Source organism: Sapajus apella, unplaced genomic scaffold, assembly GCF_009761245.1.
Source record: "Sapajus apella isolate SASKATOON/1434 unplaced genomic scaffold, GSC_monkey_1.0 scaffold77, whole genome shotgun sequence".
Lineage (NCBI taxonomy): Eukaryota > Metazoa > Chordata > Mammalia > Primates > Cebidae > Sapajus > Sapajus apella.
Window position 1 is genome coordinate 6032973 of NW_022437017.1, and position 11172 is coordinate 6044144.

An 11172-nucleotide genomic window follows, 5' to 3' on the forward strand; every position below is an offset into this window, starting at 1 on the left:
TTGTTACCCAGGCTGGAGTGCAATGGCGCGATCTCGGCTCACCGCAATCTCCGCCTCCTGGGTTCAGGCAATTCTCCTGCCTCAGCCTCCTGAGTAGCTGGGATTACAGGCACGCGCCACCATGCCCAGCTGATTTTTTGTAGTTTTAGTAGAGACGGGGTTTCACCATGCTGACCAGGATGGTCTCGATCTCTTGACCTTGTGATCCACCCGCCTCGGCCTCCCACAGTGCTGGGATTACAGGCTTGAGCCACCGCGCCCGGCCCCGAGACGGGTTTTTATGTCTTGGGGAAATAGGGTTGGGTCCAGATCCGAACACTTGGCCGGAGATACCATCTTCTCCCACCAAAGACCTGAGAGCTTGGAGAGCCACCTAGAGAGGTCATGCCCCCACCTGAGCCCTGGGGGATAGCAGGGAGCTCTGCAGCCCGACCCCCCCCAACAGCCCCCTTGTCCCTCACTCTCCTCTGCTGTGGGATGGGAGCTGGCCCAGGGTCCTCACCCTCCCCTTTTCTGTTTTGTCCAGGGCTACTTAGGTTTACTCTCTAGCACCTCTCTGGCCTCCTGACCTTGGCATATGCTGTTCCTTCTACCTGGGACACCCTTCCTGCTCCCCAACCACCCCGCCTCAGCCCAGCGCAGTTCCTCCCATCCCTCTTCTCTTAGACATCACCTCTTCCTGGAAGCCTTGCGACGTCCGCTATTACGGCCCCGATCTCTTTTTGTTTGTTTGTTTGTTTGTTTGTTTTTAGAGAGGGAGCCTTGCTCTGTCGCTCAGGCTGGAGGGCGGTGGCGTGATCTCAGCTCACTGCACCCTCTGCCTCCTGGGTTCAAGCGATTCTCCTGCCTCAGCCCCTCAAGTGGCTGGGATTACAGGCACCTGCCACCGTGCCAGCCTAATTTTCTTATGTTTTTAGTAGACATGAGGATTGACCCTGTTAGCTAGGCTGGTCTCGAACTCCTGACTTCAAATGATCCACCTGCCGTGATGTCTCACCCAAAGTGCTGGGATTACAGGAGTGAGCCACCGCGCCTGGCCGACAGCCTGACTTTTTTAAAATTCTGGAACAGAGTCTTGCCCTGTTGCACAGCCTGGAGTGCAGTGGTGCAATCTTGGCTCACCGCAACTTCCACCTCCTGGGTTCAAGCAATTCTCCTGCATCAGCCTCCCAAATAGCCGGGATTACAGGCGCCTGCCACCATGCCCGGATAACTTTTTTTTTTTTTTTTTTTAATATTTAGTAGAGATGGGATTTCACCATGTTGTCCAAGCTGGTCTCGAACTCCTGACCTCGTGATCTGCCTGCCTTGGCCTCCCAAAATGCTGGGATTACAAGCATGAGCCACCACGCCCTGCCAAGACCTGACCTTTAACTTCCAGGGCCCCCTGTCTGCCTCCCACAGTCATCTTGTATCCTTAGTGCTCAGCCCAGGGCCTGGTATACAGTAGGTGCCTTATGAATGCTGGAGGGGTGCTGAGAGAAGAAACATTATAGGGATATGACAGTTTTTCATTCCTCAGATGCTGACACAGCCTGGAGCACCATGGCCACCGGCACTCCTGTTTATTTATTTTATTTTTATTTTGAGACAGAGTGTCGCTCTGTTGCCAGGCACCAGGCTGGAGTGCAGTGGCGCCGTCTCGGCTCACTGCAACCTCCGCCTCCCGGCTTCAAGCAATTCTCCTGCCTCAGCCTCCGGAGTAGCTGGGATTACAGGTGTGCGCCTCCACGCCCGGCTAATTTTTGTATTTTAGTAGGAATAGGGTTTCACTATGTTGGCCAGGATGGTCTCGATCTCGACCTCGTGATCCGCCCGCCCTGGCCTTATTTTATTATTTTTTTGATAGAGAGTCCCACTCCTTCCCCCAGGCTGGAGGGCAGTGGTGTGATCTTGGTTCACTGCAACCTCCGTTTCCCGGGGTTCAAGTGATTCTCCTGTCTCAGCCTCCCAAGTAACTGGGACCACAGGCACCCGCCACCACCCCAGGCTAATTCCTTGTATTTTTGGTAAAGACGGGGTTTCACCACGTTGGCCAGGCTGGTCTCGAACTCCTCACTTCAAGTGTTCCGACCTCCTCGGCCTCCCATAGTGCTGGGATTACAGAGCCGCCGTGCCCTCCTGCTCACTCACTCTGCCCGCTCTCTGCACCAGCCCCCCCTCTTTTCCCAGAACCTCGTGTGTTTATTTCCACTGTGGGGCCTTTGCATGTGCCGTGTCCTCTGCCCTGTCAATGCTTGGCTGCCTCCGTCTGTCGCCGTCTCTCCAGACCAGAAGCCCTGAGAGGTCACCTGCCTTGATCTCTACCCAAGTACCCAGCACTCAAGACGGCCCTAGCACCCAGGAGGCGCTGGGGTTTCAGCCGTGACCCGAAGTCTGTCCCTTGTGCAGCTGGACAAAGCCCTGCCTTGGGGACCTCCCTGGTGTGTGCCTCAGTGTCCTTGATCTTTACAGACTTCGAACCCACAAAAGTCAGGCCTAGGCACCCAAGAGCCCATTTTCCCTGGTGCTTAGGTGGGGAAACTGAGGCCCAGAGCGTGGCAAGGACTCATTCAGGTCGACACAGCTCCCTCAGGATAAAGCTGGGAAGAGAACCTGGGCTTCCTGCCTCCAGGAGCCGCGGTTTGGCAAGTCAGGGACCCTCCCCTAGGAATCGGCTCTTTGGGGGCGGCCTCTGGGGGAGGCATCCGGCGGCCCGGAGCTGCGCAGACCAGCAGTGACTTCCCTTTCAGTTCCTAACATGTCGAGGAGGAAAGCCCGGGGACGCTCAGGGCGATCTCCAACGCCGACAGCTGCCGGTGCGTTTGTAACCAAATCCCTTCCGCCTGCCGGGGCGCAGCAGCGTCCAGTGCCCGCGGAGGAGCTGGGCACTGTTTTCTTTGTAACTGTTTCTGGTGACCTTCAGGGCAGGGCAGACCCTTCTCAGTCTTCCTCAGAGATGTGCAATACCGTTGAATTCGTTTCCAAAGTTAATTGAAGAAAAGGCAGGAGACAGTCTGTGGAAGTTGTTTCTAAACAGGGTCTCGTTCCGTTGCCCAAGCTGGTATTTAGCGGTGGGATCTTAGCTCACTGCGTCCTCAAACTCCTGGGCACAAGTGATCCTCCTTCCTCAGCCTCCCAAGTAGCTGGGAGTAAAGGCACATACCGCCATGCCCAGCTAATTCTTTATTTTTTGTAGACATGATGGTGGGGAGGGGGTCTCACTTTGTTGCCCAGGCTGGTCTTAACGTTCTGGGCTCAAGTGATCCTCCCGCCTTGGCCTCCCAAGGCTGGCTCTGCCCAGCCTACGTGAATGATTAAATGGGGGCGCTGAGTGCAGGGGCTCACACCTGTAATCCTGGCACTTTGGGAGGCCAAAGCAGGTGGATCACTGGAGGGCAGGAGTTTGAGACCAACTTGGCCACCATGGTGAAACCCCGTCTCTACTAAAAATACAAAAATGAGCCAGGTGTGGTGGTGAGCACCTGTGATCCCAGCTACTCAGGTGGCTGAAGTGGGAAAATTGCTTGAACCTGGGAAGTGGAGGTTACCACACTACACTCCAGCCTGAGTGATGGAGTGAGACCCCATCTTGAGAGAAAGAGAGAGAGAGAGAGAGAGGGAGGGAGGGAGGAAGGAAAGAGAGAGAGTGGGATGTGGCAGTCGTGAGGAGGAGGGGAGGATATTTAGAGGAGGCCGTGGCCACCCTCTCGGGACTGTGGGTGCAGAGGTGGAGGATGCACTTGAATGAGAGACCCTCAGGCATCTCTCAGAGAGGAGGTGGCCAGATCCATTAAATGCACTTGCGGCCTGGCGTGGTGGCTCATGCCTGTATCCTAGCACTTTGGCAGGCTGTGGCGGGCGGATTACCTGAGGTCACGAGTTCAAGACCAGCCTGACCCCGTCTCTACTGCAAATACAGAAATTAGCTGGGCGTGGTGGTGGGCGCCCACAATCCCAGCTAATCAGGAGGCTGAGGCAGGAGAATCGCTTGAACCCAGGAGGCAGAGGTTGCAGTGAGCCGAGATCACACCACTGCACTCCGGCCTGGGCGACAGAGTGAGACTCCGTCTCAAAGAAAAAGAAAAAAAAAATTCAGCAACTTTAATTCTCGCCGCTGGCTCAAGGTGGGAGTGGTGGGCCTGGCAGAGGCCCAGGCTGGCAATGGTCCTGGCAGGGGGACCAGCCATTCTGTGCCTCCCCCGCCCCCACTTTTGGCTGAGTCAGCATGTTGGTGCTGCACAGCCGGTTCCGGTGTGGCCTGGAAGCCTTTCCCAAGCTTCTGTCCTTGGGACTGGAGCAGCAGCCCCCAGAGGATGCTTTGCTGGCCAGCCAGGAAGACACAGGTTCAAAGCCCAGCAGTGAGGGTTTTGCGTTTCGGCCTTCCCTGTCCCCATGTTGGAAGTCTGGAGTTTGGAGACTCCAATGTGGCTGCCCCTGGGGATGAGAGTGGCCGGCGGACTGCGGCTGCTGACAGCCCTGCTGACCCCTGTACCGTGGGCCGGCACCTCCAGCCTCTGCAGGGCCTCTGAGCCATTGATGTCCTCACCCTTTCATGTCTACTTTTTTATGGCATGTTTTTTGATACATATATTTTGCCACTCTTTTTTAATAGATGGCGTCTTACTCTGTCACCCAGGCTGGAGTACAGTGGCACGATCTCGGCTCACTGCAACCTCTGCGTCCTGGGCTCAAGCAGTCCCCCATCCTCAGCCTCCCAAGTAGCTGGGATTACAGGCACATACCACCATGCCCACCTAATTTTTGTATTTTTTGTTGAGATGGGGTCTCACTGCGTCGCCCAGGCTGGTCTCAAACTCCCAGGCTCAAGCCATCTGCCCACCTCGGCCTCCCAAAGTGTTGGGATGATATATAGGTGTAAGCCGACCACACCAGCCCACCTATTCTTTTAGAAAGCATTTATTGAGCACATACTGTATACTCGACCCTGACAGTGACCGAGGCTAACCTGGCCCCATTCTCCCTGGCAGAGCCGGCCGCAGACCTGTCTGCAGTGATCAAAATGTGCCACGCAGGTGTCCACGCTCAGGCCATGAGCCACACTGGAAATGTGGCCGGGTGACTTGAGGGGCTGAATTCTAAATTTTGTTTAAATTTTCTTTTCTCTGTGTTGGTGAGGGAGAGCCTCGCTCTGTCACCCAGGCTGGAGTGCTGTGACACAATCTTGGCTCACTGCAATGTCTGCCTCCTGGGTCCCAGCGAATCTCCTGTCTCAGCCTCCCAAGTAGCTGAGACTACAGGTGCTCACCACCACGCCCAGCTAATTTTTATGATTTTAGTAAAGACAGGGTTTTGCCATGTTGCCCAGGCTGGTCTCAGATGCTTGGCATCAAGCAATGCGCCCACCCAGGCCTCTGAAAGTACTGGGATTATAGGTGGGAGCCCTGGCAGCCAGCCTGTTTAATTTTTCTTCATTTAAGTTTTATGAGTCACATGTGGCTAGTGGCTTTTGTCTGTTTGTTTTTGAGGTAGAGTTTTGCTCTTGTTGCCCAGGCTGGAGTGTAGTGGCACCATTTCAGCTCACTGCAGCCTCCGCCTCCCGGGTTCAAGCGATTCTCCTGCCTCGGCCTCCCGAGTAGGTGGGATTACAAGTGCACACCACCACGCCTGGCTAATTTTTGTATTTTTAGTTTAGATCGAGTTTTGCCATGTTGACCAGGCTGGTCTCGAACTCCTGACCTCAGGTGATCCAGCCACCTCGGCCTCCCAAAGTGCTGGGATTACAGGCGTGAGCCACCGCGCCCAGTTTGCTAGTGGTTCTTGTATTTGGTAACTCAGTAAAAAGAGAGAATTTCAGCTGACAGTAGGATAAAGGGTGTTGGGTGCTGCCTGAGCCGGGTGCGCAGCCAAGGCATTTCTGAGGAGGTGACGCTCAAGGGAGAATGGAAGGGTGAGAAGAAAACTGACAGGAAAATGTACAGGAACAGCGTTCCAGGCAGAGGCACAGCCCATGCGAAGGCCCTGAGGCAGGACTGCACCGGGGGTGCTGGAGGACAGCCAGGAGGCCCATGTTGCTGGAGCAGAGTGAATGCAGGGGAGAGACGGAAGAAAGGAGGGCAGGGGAAGGATGGGCAGGTCGTGCAGGGCCTGTGGGCTACGCAGAGCACTTGAACTTTGACCCTGAGGGAGGTGGGAGCCATGGAGGGCTGTGGGCAGAGGAGAGTTGGGACCTGACTCAGGTGCCCACCTGCGCTGTGTGGTGGGTGCTATGGGGTGGGCAAGGGTAGGAGGCTGGGAGGCTGGGGACCAGGGCAGAGGTGGCTGCGCGGATCCAAGCAGGCAATAATCGGGCTGGATGGGTTGGAAAGGGAATATGGAGAAAGATGGTCAAAGTGAGTAGAAATTTAGGAGGGAAACGTGAGAGTGTTTCCAGACCAGCAGCATGGGGGGTGAGGGAGGAAGAGGAGTCGGAGCCAGCTTCCAGGCTCTAACCTGAGCCCCCGGAAGGATGGAGCTGCCATCAGCAGGGTCGGGAAAGACATGAGAGGAGTGGCTTTGCTGGATCCAGCCATGCCTGAAGGTGTCTCCGATTTTCCAGGAGGGGAAGGTAGCCTGGCCTGCGGGGGTGGACAGGTGAAAAAGGCAGATGTGGAGCTGGGGCGTGCCTGTGGTGGGCATCGTGCCCACTGCGGTGGAGCTGGTGGGTAGAGCCGGCGCCAGGGCTGTGATGTGAATGTGGGCGAGGCAGGCTTCTGGCTGGCTGGCACCCACCTATGCCCGGGGTCATGAATGCTGTGCTAGTTAGGAGGCGGGCGCCTTGGGCACGGGCAGGGCAGGGGAGCCGAGAGGAAGCTGCCCAACCAGTTTCTCTCTGGCTCTCGCAGCCAGGGGTGTGGAGTTTGTACCTAAATGAAATGTCTGGGGTTTTTTGGCGCCAAATATGAAGGAGGTGGGACAGACGGGCTGGTGGGGTCGGGGAGTCGTCCCCAGGTGTGTCAAGGACATGGTTTTATCTGAGGGGCCCCCATCAGGGAAGGTTTAAAGGCTGGAGACCCTCCCAGTGCAGTCACCCCTGCATGTCCCTCACAGTGTTGTTTATAAGGGACATAATGGAATAAACAGGTGGGAATGGATTAAATTCTGTGAGCCGGACACGGGAAAGTGCCCTCCTAATGGTGATCCCCATGGAACGAAAGAAAAGCACGCATGTGTGCACACAGAAGGAGGACTGGAACGAGATGGTTAGCCTCAGGGCCATTGCACGTGCTGTTCCTCCTGCCTGGAACTCTGTTCCCACAGGCCTTTGAATGTCTGATTTGCTTTCTTTCTCCAAGTCTAAATGCAATTGTCACCAATTCTTGAAACTTCCCAGGGACCCCCCCCCCAGTTTTTGGAGCCTTGCGGTGGGTTTATTTATTTATTTTTGCCGTCTCTCAGCGTTGCCTGGCCTTACGTAATTGACGGCGTTTATTTTTCTGTGGGCATCCATTCCCCCGCCGCTTGTCTGTGCCTCCCACAGGGGCAGGATTGCTGGTTCCATCGTGCTCACCACTGCGTCCTCGGCGCAGCACACAGTAGGTGCTCAATACGTGTACAGAGAAAGAATGAATGAGAACAGCCCCATGCAAACAGTTTCTCTCTAGGCGAGGGATGGATTGTGGGTAACTTTTATTTTCTTCTTTATGCTGATTTTACCTAATTTTCTGCTGCACGCGCCTATTTTATAATTAGAAGAAAAGTTATTTTGAAAAAAATTACCCCCCTCCCAAGTCCCAGCTGTGGGAGCTGACGTGATCCAGCCCCGTGTTCCTCCCCAAGGGCAGCCGCCTCTTGGGTGCTTACAGAGGACATATCAATGGAATGTTTCTTGCGGGGCTCTGGGGGTCAGCCCTCAAGGGCACGGGGTAGGTGGGGCAATCAGGGAGGGCTTCCTGGAGGTGGCCACTCTTAACCTTCAGGGTGCTCAGGCCCAAAACCCGAAAGTCATGCTTGAGTCCCCTCTTTTCTGTGCATCCCTGAATGAGCCATTTAGAAAATTCCATTGTTCTGTCTAGAATGTTCCCTCCCCCCATCCTCTGCCCCATCCGGCCCCATCATTGCCCTTCTTGACCCCAGCCTAGTTGTCCCCCACAGTCTGCCCTCCCCACAGCCGCCGAGGAAGCCTGTGAGTACCTGAGTCAGGGCCCATCCCTCCTCTACCCACAGCCTTCCATGGCTCCCACCTTCCTCAGGGTCAAAGTCCAGTTCCTTCCAGAGGCCTCTGAGGCCCTGCGTGTCCTGCCCCCTTCCCTCACCGCCCTCCCCTCTTCCTCCTCTCCGCCTCCTCACTCTGCTCCAGCCACACGGGTCTCCTCGCTGTTTCTCCAACACGCCAGGCGCAGTCCTGCCCCAGGACCTTTGTCCGGGCCATGCTCTCTGCCTAGAATCCTCTCACTTCCTCTCACCTCCTTCTGGTCTTTGTGTATTACCTCCCCTCTCTCCTAGCCTCTATTTTATTTTACATTTTTTTTAGTGACAGGGTCTCGCTGTGTCACCCAGGCTGGAGAGCAGTGGCACCATCATAGCTCACTGCAGCCTCAACTTCCTGGCCTCAAGGGATCCTCCTGCCTCAGCCTCCCAAGTAGCTCGGTCCACGGGCATGTGCCACCAGGCCTAGCTAATTTTTTTTTTTAAGTTTCTTTGTAGAGATGAGGGTCTCGCTATACTGCCCAGGCTGGTCTCAGACTCCTGGCCTCAAGCGATCCTCCCGCCTCATCCCACAACGCTCAGCCCGGTTATCCTCAGAGCCCTTACCACTGTCTGACCCTCAGCAGATTTTATTTCTTCTGTTTCTCGTGTGACACCTCATTAGAGCATCCGCACCTGAGGGCAGGGATCTTTGTCAGTCTTCATCACTGCTGTGTCTAGAACCGTGCCTGGCATCAAGAACTTGCTTGGAAATGTTTGTTAGAAAAGGGTAGGCTGGGCATAACCCTACTACAGGCTCATGCACTTTGGGAGGCTGAGGTCGGAGGCTCACTTAAGTCCAGGAGTTCAAGACCAGCCTGGGCAACATCCGGAGACCCCATGTCTACAAAAACATAAAATCAAAAAATTAGCCAGGCCCAGTGGCACCTGCCTGTAGTCCAAACTACTCAGGAGGCTGAGGGGGGAGGATCGTTTGAGCCCGGGAGGTTGAGGCTGCAGTGAGCCGTGGTGGTGCCACTGCACTCCAGGCCGAGCAACAGAGTGAGACCCTGTCTCCAGAAAGGTAAAAAGAGGCCGGCTTTGTAACAAGGGCACACAGTGTGGCCTTTGGAGGAGAATAAGGTCAGAGGGGCTCTGCTGGGTGCAGCTGGGCCTGATTGTTTGTGTAAATGTTTGCTGAGAACCTCAGCAGAGACAAACCCTGCTCTGCCCACCGAGGTCACGGTCTGGTGGGAGAGGCAGACCGGGACTAGGCACATTTAGGGCTCTGTGCTGATGGGGCCACCCAGCCAATGAGGGGGGCCACCTGGCCCGCCTCCCCTAGCCCCTCGGGGATGGCTGTGTCCCCTGCCCACTGCAGTCACCACCATGGAATAGGGGCAAGAGGCCGTCTCCACGGAGACATGGGCAAGAGGCCCAGAGAGGGCAGGACTGGCTGTGAAGGGGCTGGCAAGCCCTCGTCTGCAGTCTCCTGAGTCCTGGGCAGCCCAGAGCTGGGCCGTCTGCCGCGTGTCCCACAGCCCCGAGTTTCCTGACCGTGGATCCATTGAGCGCCTGTTCAGTGCTTGGTTTATGTGGCAGATGGGGATACTGTCGGCCAGAGAGGCACGGGTCCTTTCTTGGCACACAGGGCATCCCTGGATTCAAACTCAGGTCTGTATGAGCCCCGTGCCTTGCCGCAGATCCAAGCAAGGTGCCCACTCTGCTCCTGAGGGCCCACTGTGTGCCCTGCTGAGTGGGGGAGATCATACAGTTGCTCCTATGCCTGCATTGACACAGGGCACCTCCTACGTGCCCGTGGTGGTGCTGCGGTGCCAGGCGACCTCCTCCATGAAGCACCTACTGTGTGCCCTGCTGAGAGTGGGGCTGCGTGGGATGGGGGACCTCGAGGCATCCTGTGTTTAGCAGTACCTACTGTGTGCTCTGTGTCAAAGGGGCAGGCGGGGAGCCTGTGTGCTGACACTCACAGACCGCCTACTACGTGCATGGTGCTTTGTGGACTAGGCCACCTACTGTTGCAGATGGGGCAGGGGAATTCCGTGCTCCATTTTGCAGAGGGGGAAACTGAGGCACAGTAAGGGAAAGGGCCTGTGTGGGATCCACCAGTGGGAGCCACCCGCCGAGGTGGGGGGGACGTGGACGCGCACAGGACCCGCCTGTGTGTCTCCCATCAAAGCCCATGTCCTTTGTCCCACTGAGTAATGACTTCTCTAGAGTGACGCCATCTGTCTCCAGGATGACCCTGTCCCTAGATAAACCCAAGGGGCTTCAAATTATTCCTGATGTATCCTCAGTTCAGGGCCCCGGGCCTCCAGCAGCCCTGTGGTGAGAACTCCGCCTCCGGACCCAAACCTTGGTTCCAATCCCCGCCGCTCTTCCGGACCGTGGGCAGCCGTGTGTCTCTCTCTCTCTCTCTCTCTCTCTCTCTCTCTCTCTCCCCCTCTCTCCCTCCCTCCCCCCCCACCTCCGTTCTTCGCAGAATGGGGGTGATGACAGGGCCTTGCCTCCGAGACCCGTGGCCATCCGTGGCCGGTGGCCCTAGGCTGAGCGCCCAGGACATCCCATTGGCGTTGGCGTTCGGGCTGAGTCCTCGGCGTGAATGCTGGGACTAGAGGCGTTTTCTCCAGGGATGGGACCAGACGCGGGACCCCTCGGGTCTCCATCCTGGCCCCGACCCCGTCCCCTGGCCCCCCAGGCCCCCCTGGCCTTCTGCATTCCGGGCTTCTCGGGTGGAGTTTTCAAACCCGCACCCTGGGCGCAGCGCGGGCTCGGATTGGCCGCCGGGACGGGGCTGCCCTTCCCTTTCCCTCCTCCTCTCCCTCTGCTCGGGTGTCGCGGGCCTGGCACGGCGGCCCCATCTGTTTCCAATCTGGCCCTGCGCTCTCCGCCCCCTCCTCAGCCTTGTGGCTGGGGTGGGGGCCTCTGCCACGGTGTTCCCCCATTCATTCCGCCGGACCCCCAGCGGGAAGGAAGCCTCTGCGCCCGCGCCCCTCCTCAGCTCTCTGGTCCAGGAGGGGGAAGAGGGGACGCCCCTGCACCCCCCCC

At 56.9% G+C, this 11172-nt stretch overlaps 1 protein-coding gene across 10 annotated transcripts in view; it reads left to right on the forward strand.

Moving 5' to 3' along the window:
- PTPRS (protein tyrosine phosphatase receptor type S) overlaps positions 1 to 11172 on the forward strand; it is a 138533-nt gene that overhangs the window by 42856 nt on the left and 84505 nt on the right. The gene's annotated exons all lie outside the window — the stretch shown is intronic.